The 21,288-nt window shown below is 37.1% G+C and overlaps 1 protein-coding gene across 10 annotated transcripts in view; it reads left to right on the top strand.

Moving 5' to 3' along the window:
* LOC129237078 (cyclic AMP response element-binding protein B) overlaps positions 1–21,288 on the top strand; it is a 54,194-nt gene that overhangs the window by 8,337 nt on the left and 24,569 nt on the right. The window contains exon 1 of one of the 10 annotated variants that reach the window (XM_054871477.1): positions 11,841–12,042. The exons of 6 other annotated variants lie outside the window; for them this stretch is intronic. The gene's annotated coding sequence lies outside the window, so the exon portion shown is untranslated. Of the gene's footprint in view, positions 1–11,840; positions 12,043–12,101; positions 12,442–12,555; positions 12,750–21,288 lie in introns of those variants that run through there. 3 more of the 10 variants (XM_054871480.1, XM_054871482.1, XM_054871478.1) reach the window with 3 other exon arrangements.

Below are 21,288 nucleotides of genomic sequence, written 5' to 3'. Positions count from 1 at the left end.
GCAGGCATGCAAAATGCTTAGGAAACGTGGGATCGAGGGATGTTAAACGACGCCATGGTGCAGAACCAAACTAGTGAGCTCCTGTACGGAGGAGATCAAATCTCTTGGGTGTGCAGGTGGCATTTCTCTAATCTGGCTTCCAGGACATAGGAACATAGAGGGAAATGAAATTGCTGATGACTTTGCCAGGAAGGGGACTGATTTGGCCTCAGAGACTTCCTACCCCGGTCATCGGCATCCCCCTGACAGTTATAAAAGGGAAACTACACAAATTATTTCTCAGGGAAGCGCAGAAAAGATGGAGCTCCACTTCTTTATGTGCTATTTCGAAAACCCTTTGGCCCCATTACAATATACGGAGGACTCAGAAAGTCCTTTGAACTCCTCGCCATTCAATTTCCAAACTCGTAGCTGTGTTTACCGGTCACTGGACGATCAGCACACAAGCGGAAAGGCTAGGGTTACCATTTAACCCCCATTGCAGAACTTGTGGGGACCTTTCAGAGAAGGAGACTGTTGAGCACGTTCTCTGTAAATGTTCGGGTGTGGCAGCTAGACGATTTAGGTCACTGGGTGCTCCTTTCTTCGACAGCCTAGGGCAGTGCGTCAACTTAAACGCCTTCAATCTTCTCCATTACATCAACAGCTCTGGGTGGCTGTTGATATCTTCCTGTTGGAGGTCTCACAATGGCAGCAAAACGGCGCTTTAGTGCTACTTGGGGAGAGCTAGCTTCAGCCGTTTCACCTACCTATGTACCTACCTACCTTCCCTAACAAACTGTTAAGCCCAGGTCGAACGGTCTTACTCTTATGAACTTTCTTCTGCTGGAGTACCTCAAAGCAAAGATATGAAACAAACCTAGCGACCATCTAAACACTAAAATAAAATATCGTTCTCAGGTTAATGGCATCCCGACAACACTTCTCCAGTGAGTGGCACGGAGTACGTAGACCAGCCTCCAAAAGTGTATCCCAATTAACGGTCAAAATTTAAAAGAAAATATTTTTAAACAAATAAATCAACACTTTTATCGTTAGTGATTGTTTTTTTTTTAATTTAGCCACCCAACACCCTGTACAGGCATATATACATACATATATATGTGTTTTACTTACTAGCCTTACAAATATTGTTTCAACCGTCTGTGTATGCCGGCAGCTGTTGCCTATCAGTCGCATGATGACTCAATTCGACAAATGATGTTTTACATTTCGTTGATTTCTAGAGAGGTTAAATGGCTTCAATGTTTATGGATCACCATACACAGATACATATGTATGTATGTAATAAGTCACTGTTGCATTCCGTCCAAAAACTAAAAAAAATTGTAACAAAATTACAAATTACGTAAAATAACTCTTTCACATACTTTAATGGTTTCTCATCTTTATTCGACATCCCACATATGGACATAGGCAACTTGGAATTTATAACTGTCAACTGTGGTGTTTAGGACACGAACACTCTATGTACGCTGCCTGAATAGGGTCTGGTGTTTCTACAAAAACAAGGGAACCCATTGCAAAAAGAAATTAATCATATTTCGCTTGAAAAGTAGATTCATATGGGTCTGCCCAGAGGCTTCTTGAACTAACGAACGCTTAGAAATTTTTTTCCTTGAGTCAACTGAATACGGTGGCCGTAATCAAAGAAGCAGCTGACTGGCTGCTTACTTGCGTAATAACTGTTAAGAAGGCAAGTATTTACTCCGATAGCCAAGCGGCAATTAGCGCCCTAGGCTCTATTATGGTACACTCGAACCTGTCAGGGAATGCCTGGTCTCACTTTCGATTGTCAGATTGTCAGAATTCTTCGACGTAAGGATAATCTGGATACCTGGTCATAGTGACATTGCTGAAAAGTGCGAAGTCCACGAGCTCGCCAGACAAGGGACCTGTGAGGTAGTGTGCCTGCAAAAGGGGAGAATCGGGATCCCCTGGACAACTTGCGCTCTACTCCTGGAAGGATGGGCTGTGTACCAACTCAGCGAGCGCTGGGCAATTACACGAACGTGTAAGGTCGTGAAATGCTTCTGGTCACGTTTGGATCGGAGGCGTTCGAGGGATATTCTGAAGATGATGAAATTTTGTGGGCATCCTCACGGGGCAATATCCGCGAGGCATAAATGCCGTGTGACTCGGAATTACTTCGAGTGCTTTTTGCGTCAGCTGTATGGTGGATGAGGTGAAATCATCTCAGAACCTGCTCTTTAGCTGCCCCGCTCTCGCAGGACTAAAATTTAAGTATCTTGATTCTCACTTCTTTTCTGCCCCTGCTGAAATATCAGGTCTTGATATCAAAAATTTGATGAACTTCATCAGCAGCATAAAACGGCTAACACAACCGCAAATTAGTCACCGTTCATAGTCCACAACGACTCAATCCACCCTTCTCCTTTTCGTCCTATCGTTTTCCTTCACTTTTTTCCGAACGGGCATGGTGAGAGCTTTGTGGAGTGTTAGTTTTGTTCGTCGAGAGAGGATTTTACTACTCAGTTGCCTACTTAGCCCAAAGTACCATTAGTAGGCAAGAGAGATTCTACGTTGGATTTACAGGCTGACATTGTAATCGGTGTTAATGCTGGTTCCTAGATAAACGAAGAGACTTCTATCTCATAGCTGTCAGCAGTGACTTGGAAGCCGATACACGTGTGAGCGGACGCCTCCTTTACCAATGCCGTCCACTTTGCTGAACTGTTAAGATACATATTAATATTGTATGCCCGTGTATCGAATTTCAGTATTCAGGCACGAATGACTCCGGAAATATGTAATATTAAAAAAAATGGTTTTCACAGGAGATACCACCACCCCTTAGGTAGGTAGGTAGGGTGGTTGTCGTAAGACACACTTAGACCTTCGGCAGGTCCATTGTGATACCACTGGTTTGAAGTCGGGGTTGAAATCAGGAATGATCGCTTTCGCTCTTTCAATCGCCTCTTTCAACTCCTGAGACAATTCACCTTCCTTTGGGTGAGTTTCGTGCACCCTCCTTAGGAGCCTGGCTGCATTTCTGCGATCCTGGTAGCTCGCTTTCGCTGGGTCTACCACCCTCACAAGCGGCCATCCTTCGGTACCGGAGCTAGCAGTAGCAGTGCTTCCGGTCGGGACCGTTTTTGGGGGCTGAATCACAGTTGACTGCCGGGCTAGTGCCCCCCTACTTGTGCTTGGACCTGTGTCCAGCTCTGGTTGTGTGGCAACTGGCCTCGCTTTCGCTGAGGCTGTCGCTGTGTATTTCGATCGACTTATTTGGCCGATGGATGGAGTTCTCTTTGAGCTCGGTGCGACCGTTGCTCTTATTGCGGAACTGTTTGTTCCTGTCGGTCTTTTCGAAGGAGGGCCGATCTCCTTTTTTTTATTTATTTTTGAAAAGTCTGCTTGCATATTTGGACCCACGAGTGTCGGAGAAAGGATGTCCGCCCGTGCATAGTTCAGAACTACACGGGAAAGGCTAGTTATTACGGAGGGCGCCAGGTATCCGTAAGCTCCGTTCGAGACTTGGTTATTTATTAGAAGGGCGCCAAGCCTGACAGATTCTCGGCACGGGTCGCATCACACCTTAATCCAGCCCTTCACCCCCGACCACGTTAAGAGTACTTTGGGTAGTGCTGTACTATTGAGGAGTGTCGAACCCAACCCATAGTACCCTTAACTTAGCTAAGTACCTCCTGTAAATAGGAAGACTGTGGTACTTATTACCAGCTGGCACCCTCGGGGAGGGTTCAGTGGAGGATTTTCGCCAGCCTCCCACCCCTTATTTTAGATTAATTTTATTATGTTTAATTTACTAAGTTTCATTGCAATCCGACGATTGGTTTGGCAGCTTTCAAAATACGTACGAACAGATAAAATTTCATTTTTATATGTGAGATTTCATGGAATGCATCATCGAAACTATTTAAAGAGTTTTCGTAAAATAATTGCAATAATAACCTCTACACATACTTCACCAGCTGTTTCTGAATCTGTTTACACACATACATACTATACATATGTATGTGCATTCGCACACATGAACAAGCCATAAATGCGCGCCAAAAGTGTTTGCACCAAAGTAAAGCAAGCAACGCTAGAAACATAAGAATAAGTACCAACATGAGTTGGTGTTACGAATATTTAAAAAGGTACCAAAGCGAGAAAAAAACGAAGCATGAATATCGTCATTGCGATAACTAAGTTCACTATCGTTTATGCTGATAAGAAACTACAGTTGATATTTATTACATCAAAAATATTTTTGTTTAAAAGGGAAAGCGGGAGAACTGGAATGGGGAAGATTTATGCACTATACACGAGTAAGTATGTATGTATATTATGTGTTACTACACAACTACTGACTGTATGGCTGGCAGATTGGGAGGTGATGAAATTTATTTAATTAATCGATACAAGATTAAATTTTGTGCTACCTTTACGAAGTATTTTAGGTGGTATGAAGAAAATTTTTTGTTTTATCATTTTAGATTTCAATATATGTATGTATGTATGTATACATATTTGTACACCCAACTGTCTTCTTACATCGCCTTTTTTAACAATCTTCAAATAACAGGGTTTACTAATAAAAATGTGTACACGTAATTGTCGTTCTTGCACGAATATCAAAATAATTTGTTTCTAAACAAAACATAATTCCTAAAAAGATGTATTGTTAAGGAGTCCCGGTGCTCCCCGGTGGTACTTAGGATATTTTCAGAATTTTTTTTACAATAAAAAATTGAAAAACGATATTTAAATTTTTCAGGCTTTTTATTTAACTTCTTTTACAAACAAAAATGAAAAAAACAAATTTTTGTCTCTCCCGAAAAATTAGACCCGGACGGTGTTGTCCATTTTGGCTCTTCTATTTATCTGAAACATAAAAACGAAAAAAATTATTAATCAGTATGGCTGTAGCTATGTCTCGCTACTAGAATAAAAAAAATTGACAAAATGGCGCGGTTTTGAATTTGGCACTCTAAAAATCGGGGTTTTTTTCAGTTTCTTAGCATAGACCTTCTCTTTCACGTGGCTCCAAAGAAAAAAGTCACAAGGTGTTCAATCACGAGATATCGGGGGCCAATGGTGATCATCTCTTCGAGAGATGACACGGTCCGAAAACTTTTCCCGTAAAAGATCAATGGTTTCGTTGCTTGTGTGGCACGGAGCGCCGTCTTGTTGAAAATAAACGTTGTCCAGATCAATACCATCCAATTCCGGCCATAAAACATCGTTAATCATCTCTCGATAGCGCACTCCATTCACCAATAACACCTGTTATTGGAAAAGCCTTTATTTGCAAAAATTATAAATTTTCTGATAGGGTGATTAATTTTGTGCCACCTTTTATAAACTACTTGAGAAACCAAAAAAACAATGGCTCATAACAGGCGGCCACCGTAGCCGTATAGGTTGGTGCGTGACTACCATTCTGAATTCACATTGAACGTCGGTTCGAAACTCGGTGAAACACTAAAATGAAGAAAACGTTTTTTCGAATAGCGCTCGTCCCTCGGCAGGCAATGGCAAACCTCCAAGTGTATTTCTGCCGTGAAAAAGTTCCTCATAAAAAATATCTGCCATTCGGAGTCGGCTTAAAATTGTAGGTCCCTCCATTTGTGAAACAACATCAAGACGCACGCCACAAATAGGAGGGGAAGCTCGGCCAAACACCAAAAGGGTATACACGCCAATTATATATATGTACATATATATGTATAATAACAGATTTTGTTACAACGAAAAAAGGGCAGATAATAATAATTTGAATAAAACCTGAACCTGTACATATCTGATATAGGATTTGACATATGTACTTATGTATCTACTGATGATAGTATTTTTGGTCCAGCCCATAATGAACGTGCACGCTTGTTCTCAAGGAGCGATAGATAGTTCCAAAATTTATTATTTTTCGAAATTTCAATTTTAATTTTTATATAATACTAGCTAACCCGGCAGACTTCATACTACCTCAATCGATAAATAAAAGACCTAATCTTTTGTATAAAATGATTTTAAAACAAACAAATCGTATCCGTATTTAATAAAAAAGTATTTATTGAATAAAGCATGAAGTTTTATTATTATTTTCGATACATCATGTTTCTTACTTAGAAAACAGAGTTTTCTTGAAATACTGGCTATTTATAAGGTTTAAATTTGATATTCACAGACACACACTGTTAAAATACAGTCTGTTAATTAATTTAAAGCTTTCTCATAAACTATATTTTTTGTTTTGTTTTGTGGTGCGTAAATAAACAAAGAAGACGGTTAATTGTCCATGCGCAAAACAGGGAAACTCCAAGTTGATTCCACAAACTTCTAACGACTGTCCTTGCGATTTATTTATGGTCATCGCAAAGGCCAGACGTACTGGAAATTGTAAGCGTTTAAAATCGAATGGTAAGTCCTTTGGAATCATCGGTATCCGCGGGATCAAGACATCCTCTCCTTTGTATTTTCCTTTTATGATTGTCGCCTCAATGACGTTATTCATCAGTCTTTTCACAGCCAGTCTTGTTCCATTGCATAGTCGTGGTTGATTAATGTTACGCAGAATGATGACAACTGATCCTACTTTTAACTGCAAATTGTGAGGTGGTAATCCAGGCAATTCCAGTGAATTTAAGAACTCAGTGGGATAGTTGATTACATCATCCTGGTTCATTACGGTGTCGACTGATTTGAAGGAAACCAACTGTCCTGGAAAAAAATTCTGAATGGTCGCATTAAGATCCTCGACATCTTTATTTTTCGCTGCTAATATTGCTCGTTCACCCAGCCAATTATGGTTATTAAACTTTTGCGCTATATCTGGGAAAACTCGCTGAATAAGCTCCACTTTTGAGTCTGTGGTGTGACAGAAATCTGTAGGTAATGTGATGAATCCGGTCGAGGTGTCCACTGTAACTTTATTATTTCCAATGTCTAACAACTGCTTCGCAAACACATTTGCAGTTTCATCTTGTTGCAAAAATACTCGCATGTTAGTTGTTAAGTGGAGTGTCTTTACGTACTGCCACAAATTTGATGATTTTAGGCATACAATATTTACAAATTGTTTTCATTTCCCCAATTGTTACCGATTTGTCGGCACAATAATCAATTGACGGATCATAGTGGAATGCAGCTCGTTCAAGAATCACAGGAGCACTGCGTCTGCGGATTCGCTCAATTTCATTATGTCTAGCTAGCTGTTGTTGTGTTTGATGTGCACGAACTCGTTGCATTCTAAGCCTATCTCCTACATTGTCACTCACTAAAGAACGCAATTCTGACATAGCAATACGACTATTTTCTTGATCTGTCTGTCTCTGGTCATCAGTGCGGTTAGCACGTGAGGTAGCTCTTCGCACATTTGATTGACTACGACGACCTAAGTCAGGTCGTCTTCTCCTCGGCATCGTAAATTGTAATTAATCAAAATGAGAAAATTTCCCGCTCATTTAGCAGTAAAGTGTCACTATCACAAAAAAGAGCACATTATTTGGACTGTCACTATCACAAAGGATCACCAAAGTAAAGAAAGTTCTCGCGCACGTTGCCACAAAGATAGATATAATATCGTAATAATACTTTTTTCCGTGCTCTGAAATGCGACCACTATTTATGAAAAAAAAAAACATTAAAAAAATAAATACATAATCAAAACTGGTAGAAATCTTTAAATTCCGCATTTTTTAACCAACTTATCTGGGAACAAAACTATTATGTACTTACTTATGTATGCAGGCATGGATTTTATATGGTATGTTTTGTCGTCGAGTATGTCTTTTTACTCAGAGTTATCATATGCAGGACGAACGAATGACAATTTTGTCGCGTTCGCGATTCACTTTCACTTTTGTTGAGTTTCAGAACGCGATATTAGATCCTCCAACGCGCACGACTTAAATTTTCTTTTATTCTTCAAAGAAAATTTTATTTTATTGTTCAAAAAAAATTTTATTTTTTTCTCCTCACAACTTAAAAAACAAAAGTAAATCGACTCATATTTTATGTAATTAACTCGCATAGTAAACGTTTGTATGGGAAATAGAAAAATGCTGTTTTGAGGATTTTCCCGGCAATTATTCGAATTTTTCTCACCTTTTAAACCTTCCCTAGACCTCCACGAATAATTCAAGACCAAGATAAGATAAATCCGTTCAGCCGTTCTCGAGTTTTAGCGAGACTAACGAACAGCAATTGATTTTTATATATATAGATTTTTTGTACTTATGGAGTGATTTTTCACTGAACATTACTTTTGATTTTTTTTTTTCTGAAAGAAAAATTAATTGTTTTTTTTTTTATCTAATAAGGACTTGATTATTACTTCTTTTGCACGATTTTTTGGGGAAATATTAAAAAAAAAAATCATTTTACACTACTTTTTAAAGTAGTGAAACATAACCGCAAATTTACCATATGTCGCATATATTTTGTGCACGATTTTTGTTTGCTCGCTTTTCTAAGGAACGTATCTACCGCGTAAAAAATGAGTTGGGTGTATATGAATAGTGCAGACATACAAGGTGAAGCCCAAAATAAACAAGACTGAGCTAAAATATAAACGACAGCAGCTTTGTTCCGATAACTTCGAGTTTATTTATTCAAAATAGGCCCCTCTGGCCACGATACACTGTTTTGAGCAAACTAAAAGCTTTTCGAAAGACTGTTTCAGGTCATTGACCGGAATGTTCTTCAGGATGTCGGTACAAGTCTTTTGGATGGCCTCTACGGACGCAAAACGTTTTCCTTTCATGGCCAAATGAAATTTTCCGAATAGGTAGAAGTCACAGGGAGCCATATTAGGCGAATACGGTGAGTGATTGATGGTTAAAATGCGATTTCTAGTGAAAAAATCAGTCACGAGAGGGGATCGATGAGATGGTGCATGAATTCGACGAATGCGATGCAACAAACGCTTCAAAATGCCAAAATAGAAAATTGCATTGACAGTTTGGCCCGTTGGTACGAACTCCTTGTGGACAATTTCCTTGGAATCTTAAAAACATATGAGCACCGACTTGATTTTTGACTTCTCCAAGCGCATTTTTTTGGATGGTGGCTCTTCTGGGTCCTTCCATTCGGCACTTTGACACTTAGTTTCAGGTTCATGTTCGAAACACGACGTTTCATCACCAGTTACAATCTTGTAAGGGAAGTTCTCGTCTTTTCTCGCCTTTTCTCGCCTTTCGAATGTTGAATTCTGAGCAATTTTTGATCCCCAGTTAAAATGCTATAAATCGATGTTTTGGTGGTATCCAACTCCGATTCCATGAATTTCAACGATGATTTCGGATCATCTTTGTGCGAAATTTTTTTTTCTAACGATGACACAAACATACTGACACTTTAGACGCAATAACTTCACTTCCACTGAACCGAATGTCTTTCACTGGAAGTCAGCTAGGGATGTAACTTCCAACACACTAACTCATTAAAAAGATGGCACCATCAAAAACATTTTTATGACGCCAGTCTTGTTTATTTTGGACTTCACCTTGTACGTCCTGACTTAAACATTGGCAATGTTGAGGAAGTGAAACGCAACGCCTTTGTGCCACAATCGACTACTGTCACATAAACTCCTTGATGAGGAAAACCAAGTCAACGAAGGCTGAAACGCAAAGTTCCACCGCAGCAAATAACTATTTAAATATTGTTTTTATAGAAAACCCTTTAATGTCCTTAATTTATATTTTGTAATTCCAATAGTCGAAATGGTGCACCCTTTGATAAATATTTATTGCTAGTAATTACTAGCGAATTAGTTATACCAAAATTGTAGGGCAATGGGCCTAAATTTGTAGCAATTTTACATATACCTCGATAATAATTACTTATTGTCTCAACACAGTTGCAATATTAAAGGATGCAATAAAAAAAACGTTTACTTGGAAGCACTGGCATAAGCATATCGCTTGTTAGATAAACGGCTATAAATAAAGACACTTGATCATCGCTAAATCGTTGTTGCTTTCGCATAGAAATTTTGCGCTTGGTTAGCAGTGAAATTCTCTAGCGAGCAGAAAAGTGGCAACTATGAGAAAAAGGTTACTAATATACTCAGCTCTGACGGCTTTTGATGAACTAACTTATCAACGGCGATAGCCGTATTTTTGCAATTTCGTTCAGATTTTTTATCATAAATCTATAAAAATATCAGTGGCCCATTAGTACTTTCTTGCGCCTTTCTGTGGAAATTTTTCGGATTCCTCTATATTTCTTTATATTTAATATACATATGTACATACATATATTGGACAATGGACATGTCGATTACATAAAAATTTATTTTTTAAAATGAAGAAAAATTATTTAAACTTTTTTCTGTACAAAACATTTATGAAATCCGATTTAATTCGCCTAGAAGTTTTCTTCTCCAAAAACGCATTCTGTCAGCCATCATTTTACATCATTTTCGAATGGAAAGGAAATGGGTCAATTATGTCAATTCTCCAAATTTGCAATAAGCTTCTCTGTGAATACAATTCTCGACCGGGTATTCCTTTTATGCAGACCAGATTTTCACTTCAATGCCCCGAAAATGCCCAAAACGTATAATAAATTAAACTAGATGAAATAAGGCGGCCGCCGTAGCCGAATGGTTGATGCGTGATTACCATTTGGAATTCACAGAGAGAACGTTGGTTCGAATCTCGGTGAAATACCAAAATTAAAAAAAAAAAACATTTTTCTAATAGTGGTCGCCCCGCGGCAGGAAATGGCAAACCTCCGCAAAGCTCCTCATAAAAATATCTGCCGTTCGGAGTGGGCTTGAAACTGTAGGTCCCTCCATTTGTGGAACAACATCAAGACCATGAACCGCAAATAGGAGGAGGAGCTCGGCCAAACACCCAAAAAGGGTGTACGCGCCAATTACATATATATACAGATGAAATAAAGGAATTTCCAGCAAATTTATTCTGTTTGCAAACTACCGCCACCGAAATAGCTTAAAAATGTATAAAACGAAATGTTTGCGTCTAATGTGTTGTCAAGGCGCACTAGACCAACAACAATGTTTTGTACGTTTGATTGTCACAGCAAGGTATTGGCGAAGTAGAAAACCAAACCTTGTTTTATTCTGTGCTGACAGCCACATGGACGCAGCGAAAGAAAAAAAACAAATCAGCTGATTTACCAACACCACCTTAAATAGATTCTCCTTGTGTGATATCAACACAGAAAGTATGATAAATAAACGACTACTACGAAGCCACTTTTGAAGGTTTTATTACTATACGTAATTTCATTTCATTTTTATTATTTAGTTTAATTTAAAAATCAAAATATTTACTGATTGGTTCATAAACAAATTGCACATAAAAGTTTGTTTATTCTCTGTGCTGACATCATTTAAAACAGCTGATTGTTTGGAAATTCGCAGAACAAAGTAGTGATTTGCGGATGGCGCCACCTGTGTATTATCTACATCGTTGTGTTATCAATATGCAGCGTTAATTAAATTATTAATTATTATTATTATTAAATAATTAGTTTAAAAATTCTCACCAGCTAAATTAGCGCCAAGAAATCGGTGTTAATTGAATGAGTTTTTAAACAAAGTTTTACCCTGCAATATTTTATTTTACGTGAATTACTATTAGAAAGGGTTTATAAAATTCTATTTCTGCTGCCAGGAAGACGAACGTTACATTAAAATCATTACCGATTCTCAAATCCAAATCTTAAATTGATGTTAAAATTTCGAGATGCAACCCTGAACATATTATTCAATTTCACCACATGGTAATGGTCAATTAAACCAACTTTTTAGGACTTTTCTACCTTTCAATTCAACGTCTGTATTCGCATGCGTTTGAATGAAACCAATAGCTACGTAAAACGCATACGAAGGAAGTGTATACAGTACAGAAAAAAAGAGTGTAGTACAATCGGGTCGGTTTTAAATTGGCGGAGTAAATTTTTCTAATTTATTTGCAGATTTAAAGTGAAATAATTGTGGAAAAGTGAATTTGCGATTTGTGAAAATGATGTTTGACTGTTCCAACTAAAGTGGAGTGGCACAAAATATTATTATCGCGTAAAATTCGAGTGAAATCTCAGGTAATCACTGCTGCAAAGTTGAAAGAAAAGCAAAAAGTAGAAATATACTTTTGTATAACGTCATTTCTCGGCAAATCGCAATGGATCGTGTAGAGTGAGTGCGTCAGTGCGACTTTTCGAATATTGTGAATATAGTGTAGTTGCTCTCGCCCATGGTTGCTAAAAGGCGAATTCATAGTTTGTTTACATTTTCGTGAGCACTGAGTAATTACTACAACAACGGCAACAAAAGCAAGAAAAAGCAGGCGCATCGCCAGCAACAACAACATTACTGTAATTTTTTAGTGATGTCATCAGAAGTTTCGTTTCGTGGTCGTTGTCGTCGTAGTTGTCGACGTAGTTTGAAAATTTCTGTTGCCAATATTTTCCAAGCGAAATTTATTTGTTCTATCTAATGTTGTCAGTATGATTATTTTATCTATCGAATATGAAAATTTTTGATAAGTATGAGTATTAAATGAAGCATTCGTGTAACTTACCTAAAACACAACTCGTAGACTTTTTGGGATAATGGTTTTGTGTGGTGCTTGTTAGTGCTCGCGCGACTAACCGATAAGTTGTAAAAAAACAGGAATTGATGACGAAGTGAAAACAGTTTCTGAAGTGGTTAGTTATACTGAGTACTTTGTAAAAGGTGCCAAAATCCAGAATAGAATTTTTCAACGACTGTCAGCCGTTTGTGGAAAAATGCTTAGATTATAATTGAGGTACAAATTTGCTATGTCAAAGGACATATACAAGTATTATATTTAAATAACGTGAAGTTATGTAAAAACTGGATGGAGAGTGACTGGGAATGAAAGTATGTGATTGTCCTTCATTGAAAGATATTCCTTCGCAAGTTCTTTGTGTTTAAATTTGAAGGACATGTTGTTAAAATCCTCCGCAACAAAGCGTTCGATTTTGGTATATGCACATATAAATCTGTGCCCATACATAAATGCACTTCATAGTTTGTTGTTTATTTACTTATAACATAAATACTATATTAACATTATTATTATTATTTGCTAGAGCGCCGGCCGGAGGGCGTTAAGTGCCAAAACAAATAAGTACCATTGGAGTCGATTTGTAGCTTTTAACTTTATCCGTGGCCACGTGAGCGAATCGTCAACAGCTGTGATTTCATTAAATAGGCTTTGCCTCCATGTTCCTTTTGGTCGTTCTCTACGACGAGAGCCTTGTGGGTTCCAGTCCAACGATATTCTACTGATGTTAGTATCAGGGTTACGGTTTGTGTCACCAACCCCATTTCCATTTTCGTTCGCGCACATCAATTTCAATTGGTGTTTGACCACTTCGCGTAAGGAGCTTGACATTCGATGTCCAGTTATCTAGCCACCAAATACACAGAATGACTCTAATATTTACGTAGAACGAAGGATTGCGGCTGAGCTTTCCTTTTCTACCACGATATATTTGCTTATAATGTCTAAGTGCGTGGACCGAATTTAAAAATTATAACACGCAAATGTAGTCACTATATCAGCCTTTTGATTTATATTACTTTTTATAAATTAAAATTAAGAATTAATAGCAATATTTAACGTTAAAAATGCACCTTTTTTGCATAAGCTTGAAAAAATGCCCTATTACAGACGCTTATTTCACTTAAATACAAACACAGAAAAGTAACGAATTCACTTATAAACACTCTTTATTAATTGAAGATTTGATTTAAAGCTATTTTCACTAAATAATTCTACAAATTCTATTAGAATTTTATTATTACAAATGTTCTTCTAAACGTTTGTAATGCCGTGCAGAATAAATGTGAGGAGCGAACTGTCAAACAAACGATGAGAGAGAGAAGAACAAAGCGAAATGAGAAAACCCAGTCAACATAAAGGGAATAACTCTTATATTATTATCGCGCGATTTTTAGTCCAAATTTTCGCCTGCGGCGCTTTTTTGCTTTCAAATATACATACATATTACAAAAACAAATATTTTTACAAATACTGAAAATTTGGAATAAAAATCACGCGATTTTTAGTCCAAATTTTCGCCTGCGGCGCTTTTTTGGTTTCAAATATACATACATATTACAAAAACAAATATTTTTACAAATACAGAAAATTTGGAATAAAAATCGCGCGATTTTTAGTCCAAATTTTCGCCTGCGGCGCTTTTTTGCTTTCAAATATACATACATATTACAAAAACAAATATTTTTACAAACACTGAAAATTTGGAAAAAAAATCGCGCGATTTTTAGTCCAAATTTTCGCCTGCGGCGCTTTTTTGCTTTCAAATATACATATATATTACAAAAACAAATATTTTTACAAAAGCTGAAAATTTGGAATAAAACTCGCCTAAATTTTCGCCATCGGCACTCATAACTTTTACGATAAAACAACATTTTCATAAGTGCTATGAATTATAAAACCTAAGTTAAATGCTTGCTGGGTTGTCGACTGCTGTATTCTCTTCTCTTCAACTGTATTTCAGTACAAACTGCAAATGTGGTCGAAAAAAACCAAATTTTTACACTTCTCCTGGGGGTTCTATAGGGACCCTAGGAGGTTGGGACTTTCACAGTTATAATGGTGCGACCTTGCTCTTTCTAATGGGCGTGGTGGGTGGTGCCACGCCCCCTCCCCCTCCGCCCCCCATTCAAATATATCGTGGTAGTAAAGGAAAGTTTTTCCAGGATTGCTAATAAAATTCAACAATGAATTCAAATTTCATAAACATTCTGACAGATTCACACAAAGCTTAAAACAAAATCTGATAATCCAATTTTATAAGTATACATTTGATTAATTAGGTGCCAGAAGTGTCATTTCAGTTCTTAAGGGGGGAAGCTGGTCTAGAATTTTGAAAAAATCGAAAAATTTTTTTTTGTCTTAAAAGGTGCTTTAGGGTCTTAGAAATAATATACCAAATGAGGGATGCCAGCAAAAATGTCTAAATGCTCAAATTTTTGATTCGACGGCAGTGCCTCGCAGGTATGCCCCGAACGCTACTTACAACTTTAAACGCGTTTTTCTCGAAATCACTTTTTTTAAACTGGCCGAAGACATAACTCGAACAAATCTTTACCGATTCTTACGAAATTTTGACAATAAATTCGAAATACCTTTCTCCGGAGACGTACGTAGGATTTTTTATTTATATTACATAGTTTTTTAATCAACAATTTTATGTCGTTCTTTATAGTGAAAATTATAACTTTTTGTTCAAACGTGCACCATTTCGCGAAAAAACAAAATATCGAAAAAATCCTACGTACGTCTCTTTCTGTTGTTATATAGAAACTAAAAAAATTTTATTTTTTGATCCAGGACAAAAATTAAAGAGTTTACGTCTTCGGCAATGGACCCACTAGAAAAAAAGGCGCCTTAGGAGAACTGCTGGACAGCGGCCATTTTGAAATTAATTCAGACGAAAAATTTTGTATTTGTACCATGAAAGCTATATTATTAAACCTATTTCACAGATTTTCGATTGATTCCTTTATTGAGTCAAAATAAATTCATAAAATATGCCCATTTTTTGCGCTCGAGACCAGCTTCCCCCCTTAAGTAATATAGAATTTTAAATACTTTTAGACTTCTAAGGAGATCAAATCTCTTAGGTGTGCAGGTAACATTTCTCTAATCTGGGTTCCAGAACATAGGAACATAGAGGGAAATGAAATTGCTGATGAGCTTGCCAGGAAGTGGACTGAATTGGCCTCAGAGATCTCCTACCCCGGTCATCGGCATCCTCCTGACAGTTGTTAAAGAGGAAGTGCACAAATTATCTCTGAAGAAAGCGCAGAAAAGATGAAGCTCCATTTCTTCATGTGCTATTTCGAAAACACCTTTGGCCCCAGTACAATATACGGAGGACTCAGAAAGTCCTTTGAACTCCTCGCCATGCAATTTCCAAACTTGTAGCTGTGTTTGCCGGCCACTGAACGATCGGCACACACGCGGAAAAGCTAGGGTTACAATTTAACTTCTATTGCAGAAACTGTGGGGACCTTTCAGAGAAGGAGACTGTTGAGCACTCCCATCAATCTTCTCCATTATATTAACACCGCTGGCTGGCTGTAGATATCTGCCTATTGGAGGTCTCATAATGGTATCAAAACGGCGCTTTAGTGCTACTTGAGGAGTGTCGACTGGCACTTCAACCATTTCATCTACCTACCTAGACTTCTAAGGCCCCGGCACATAGAGATGAAAATACGTTTCATACACGGAAATGCGTTTCATCTTTAAATTTACTGATATTTGCCGGTTGTTTCTTTTTTAATGGTTAATATTTAAAGGGACACAATATGGGCACCAGTGTAATATAGCAGGATCAATATATCGATATATTGTTGTCGAAGGCCTAGATTTGCCTCGTTAGATCTACAGCAAGTTAAATTCTTACCTATCCAAAATAAAACCTGATATACTTAACATATGACTAGCTGGGGAGAGCCGACCGGCCAATTCGCTAACACGCCTGTTGTTGTTGTTGCAGCAGCATAAACATTCCCCATACTTACATACGGTGAATGCTGCTGGAGTGTCTGACAGTCCTTGGCCGGATATAAATCCGGGTCGTTTCGTTTCGGTTTTCACTAACACGCCTGTTTTGATTCGGTTAAGTTGAATGATGACCACGATGACCAAATGACGATGACGAATTTACTCTTTTCATCGTTCAAAAGTTATTAACAAAAACACTTTTATGATGTTTCTCTTTTCTATCACTAAATACATTGAGGGGTTACACTTTACTTTTTTTTTAAACGTTTTTAATTATATTTTCTACAAAGACCTGGTAAATGTTGGCAATGCCTTTTACCCCTAGCTCGCTTTTTGACCAAATATTATTTAAATATATTGGACAGTTTTCCCATTTTCCTGTTTTGTCCAAGTCGCATTCATTAAAGGTGGTGGCTCTAGACCAACAACAATGTTTTGTGTGTTTGATTGTCAAAGCAAAGTATTGGTAAAATAGAAAACAAAGAATGAGTTCGCTATATTTCATTCTGGGCTGACAGCCACATAGACAACGCGAAAGAAAAAACACTAATCAGCTGATTTACCTATGCCACCTTTAACACTTAACGGCCGATACATTTTTTTGTAATACTCGCCCATAAGGCGATGGAAAATTAGGTCAAATTCTAAATCATTTATGAGGACGAAAACTTAAACTAAACATTTAAACTAATTTATTTAGATATAAATTCAATATATTTTCTTGATATACAATATAATTTTATATGATCAACAAATCAGGAATATACAAATTTGCAATATTTGTTAAAGAAAACTACAATTCTTTTCATGTCCCCGTAGCGAGGCCTTTCGGCCGTTAAGGGTTAATAGATTCGGCTTGGTTCTGTTTGTGTTTTGATTAGCCAATGCCAACGCGAATATATTAATCTCTATTAATGACAGCGCCTTGGGCTGTGTATCTCTGATCAAATATTATTTTATATTCTAGTAGCACTTTCCGAAAATTCGTGGTGTGTTTTTCCAACAGCTGAAAAATCAAAACTAGGCTTGAACTGGGCCCAAACTGTTAGAGTAGCATGCAAGTAAATTTTTTTCAATTGAAACCTTAAAAATTTATTTTTACATTTCCTGCTATTACACCTAGTTAATATAACTAACAAGTGATATTTTTTCAACAGATGGACATATACCACAAGGTTAATAGGTTAACCACAAGGCAAACATAATTGCTAGCATTATACTATTTTGTACATACATACATACATATGTATCAAGTTCAAAGCAATTATAAATCTCCATTGAAAATTTAAGTAAATATTTTTTATTTCATGTAAGAAAATTTTTTTTTGTTCCACTGTGCACCTCATAATCATTACTGCTTTGTAATTACAGTGTAACAGCAAAAACGTGATTGGCTACCTTAATTAATAAGTAAGGAATACAAAACGAAGCAATTTGATAAATGCCACATTTATCATGTAAATTTTATTAGAACTGAAACATAATGATTTAGTCATTAGATTATTAGTTTGAAAGCTTTTCATGCAATTAAACTGTTATTTACCAAAAATAAACAAATAAAACTGCAGTCAAAATAAGTATTCAAGTTTTCAGGTAGGGTATGTCATCGCACAATCCCTATGGCAGTAAATATCACCGCAAAATAGAAAATTACGTCACTGCTGCGATTTTTATCGTTTCTTAGCGCTAACTTTTACGCTGCGGCATCAAAGATTTAGGCGATAAGCTTCCAAATGCTTGGCGCACATTCATATGTATGTAAGGTATATATCTACATCCATTTATGTATATATGCAAAAAAAATTTAGATTAGGGCAGATAGCACGTTTATGGATACACAAAAAGAGCACAAAGGCAAACATACAGCACCAACTTTTTGCGATCGAAGGGAGTGACTGGCGATGAGAGACATATTGAGCTGCACCACTTTGCTAAAAAACTTTCAGTTGCCCCTACCAGTGCTAGAATATTGTATGAATGCTGCATATACAGTTGCGGTCAAAATCTTGGTAGTGCAAATAAAATGGAATGGGTTAAAAAAGTGCGGGTAATCGCTTTTATGAACAATTTTATTTTTTTTGCCAATCATCAGTTCCTTAACCCAATAATGGGTCCCACGCCTAGCCAAGAAAAGCATGCCCAGACCATAATGCTAGAACCACCATGCTTTATTGTTTTTGTTGTATACATTGGCTGGTATTCGGTGTTAGATGGTCGTCTTAGATATTGGCGCGATCCCTTTCCACCAGACAAGACAATCTTCGCCTCATCCGATCATAAAATGTTGCGCCATTTGGTCGAAGGCCAATTTATATGTTCTTTGGCGAATCGAATTCTCTTTTCTACATGCGTAGGGAAACTGCTTTGAGTATCTGACGATAGACTTAACTTTTCTTGCCGACATTGCTAGCTTTCTTCCTAGCTTTTTGCCACTTGGTTTGTACTTGATGGCATTACATGTACGTGCCATTGTTGGTGAGTAACCAATGATATTTTGCACTTCCACATAAGTTTTTCCATCAGCAATCAATTTTTTTATGAGGGCGCGTTTCTCGGGTGTACAATTTTTCCTTCTGGACATTACTGAATGAGGAATAATAAAAATTTGGCCATTAGCTACAGAATATCAATTAAATAAACTTATCTCACCGTTTTTTTTTTTTAATTTTCACAAAGATAGTCGCGATGATATTAATTTTTCACACACTACTAAGATTTTGACTGACTAAAAAGCTGTTGCAACTAAAATTCCAAACAAAATTAACGAAACCAACAGGTTAAGTTTAACAAGTGATTGCATAACTTGAAGCTGACTTCTCAATGTAACGGATTTTACAGTGGATGGCGAAAAATTGTTGTGATAAAAAAAACGTGGCCACTTAAATATAATGAGCCATAAGCACTACTAAGATTCTGACCGCAACTGTACATATGTATATATGTAAGATATGGAGAAAATGGAAAGCAACTTCAATCAATTCATTACTTGTTGCTCGTTGGCTGTGTGCACGACCATTTGAGCAACTTATATGTTATATGGCTGAATTCTCATTTTCAATGTTGGCGTTCATGACGTCACCTAAAACATAAAACGTCACAAAGAAAACAGCATAAAGGCGATAAGTGTGGGGCGGGGAGAGGGCATATGCGATAAAGATGAACCGTGTTACAATGTTTCTTAAGCTGCGGCGGTTATAGTTGCTCAGGCGAATCAAGGATTCAAGAAGCCTGTCGACTTGATGAAATTTGAAAAGTAAATACACGACGTATCACGCTACGCACATGGTGTATTTTCCGAAAATAAGCTGCAAGTAGTGATGCCGTACCTTAGCCATAACCATAATCATATCAATTAGCTGTTCGGACCAAACATATGGGGATCACTGTAAACAATTGTAGGTTTCTACCATAACCGTAACCGTATGTATCTAATGAATTTTGGATTTTCCCCGTATCCGCAAGCAGCTGAGCATACTTTACATATGTTTTGATAATTGCGATAAAAATTTAAATATTAAAAATGAACGAGGAAAAATTAATGGACTTAAGCTGAGCACAGGCGGTAAACAAATCCAAACAATCGCTTGAAACTCATTTTGCCAGACACGTGTGGCTTTGTTGACAATTTTAGATTCACGCTTATCGTCGATGAGTAAACATTGAACGCGGAAAATAAATGTTTGCCATATAATGTATGTATGGTATTTATTTGTGCATGAAAAGAAGAGGAAAAAATGCGATCAATTTGGGTGCAGGACTGCTTATGGTGCTCACACTCAGCAAGGTAAACGCAGGCCCGTATCAGTTGACACGATGAAACTAATGAGAGCCCCATGTAAATGAATTCACACCACCCTTCCGTTCCGTAGTAGCGTAGATTGCAAGTTGACAAAAATGTTTGCCAATCTTCGATCGGTATGTCAACTCCGCCACACACGCAATCTGTTGAAATTTCAACCGATTGTTTGGATTTGTTTTGCGTCTGTGCCCAGCTTTATTGTAAAATGATTCTTGTTTTTACGACAAAATGATAATGATGTCTTTAGCAAAATTTCAAAAAAAAAAAAAAAAAATTAATAATCGTAAAAGTTATCGCTGTTTGGGTGGAGCTCGTTTCTCCAGAAGTCTCTTGGTCTCGTTTAGTTTTATTAAGGGATTATCTTGTGCCTAATCGATTAACAATATGGCGGCCTCAGGAAATATTTTTCAGATTTTCGAGAAAAAAACCGAAAATTAATTGTTTAAAAAAACGAAATTTTTGAAAAAAAATCTTTCGATCAGGCACGAGTTTTTTATGTTTTTCAAAAGCAGTATAAATTTGATTGAAATCTACCAAGTTACAGTGATCACTAGTTAAAAAAACATAGTTTTCAGAAAAACGCATTTAAATTTTTGCCCGAGCCCGAGCGCCCTTTGTTAATTATTGAATAACTCGAAAAGTATTTATCGGATTCACTTTAACTTCTGACACAATATTTTAAAGATATTATATTTAAGAAAATGCAAAAAAAAAATTCAATTTTTTGAAAATTCTGACTGCCCTTAACCCCTGTTTATGGTTTCGGGTTGACTAATCGACAAATGCTGTAATGTTGCGACTATGGTTATGGTTACGGCTATGTCGTTATGGCTACGTCCCCACTAATTGCAGCTTAAGCCATGATGAAACAATATTTGATTTGTGTTTGTAGTAGTTGTTTTGCCCTTTGCAATAAATTATTTTGTATTAAATTTAAATAAGTAGTTTTATCCATATTTTCCTCTAAGAAAGCAA

The sequence above is a fragment of the Anastrepha obliqua genome, chromosome 2, assembly GCF_027943255.1.
Source record: "Anastrepha obliqua isolate idAnaObli1 chromosome 2, idAnaObli1_1.0, whole genome shotgun sequence".
Lineage (NCBI taxonomy): Eukaryota > Metazoa > Arthropoda > Insecta > Diptera > Tephritidae > Anastrepha > Anastrepha obliqua.
Note: the sequence above shows the minus strand (reverse complement) of the source record. Positions and strands in the feature narration are given on the sequence as shown.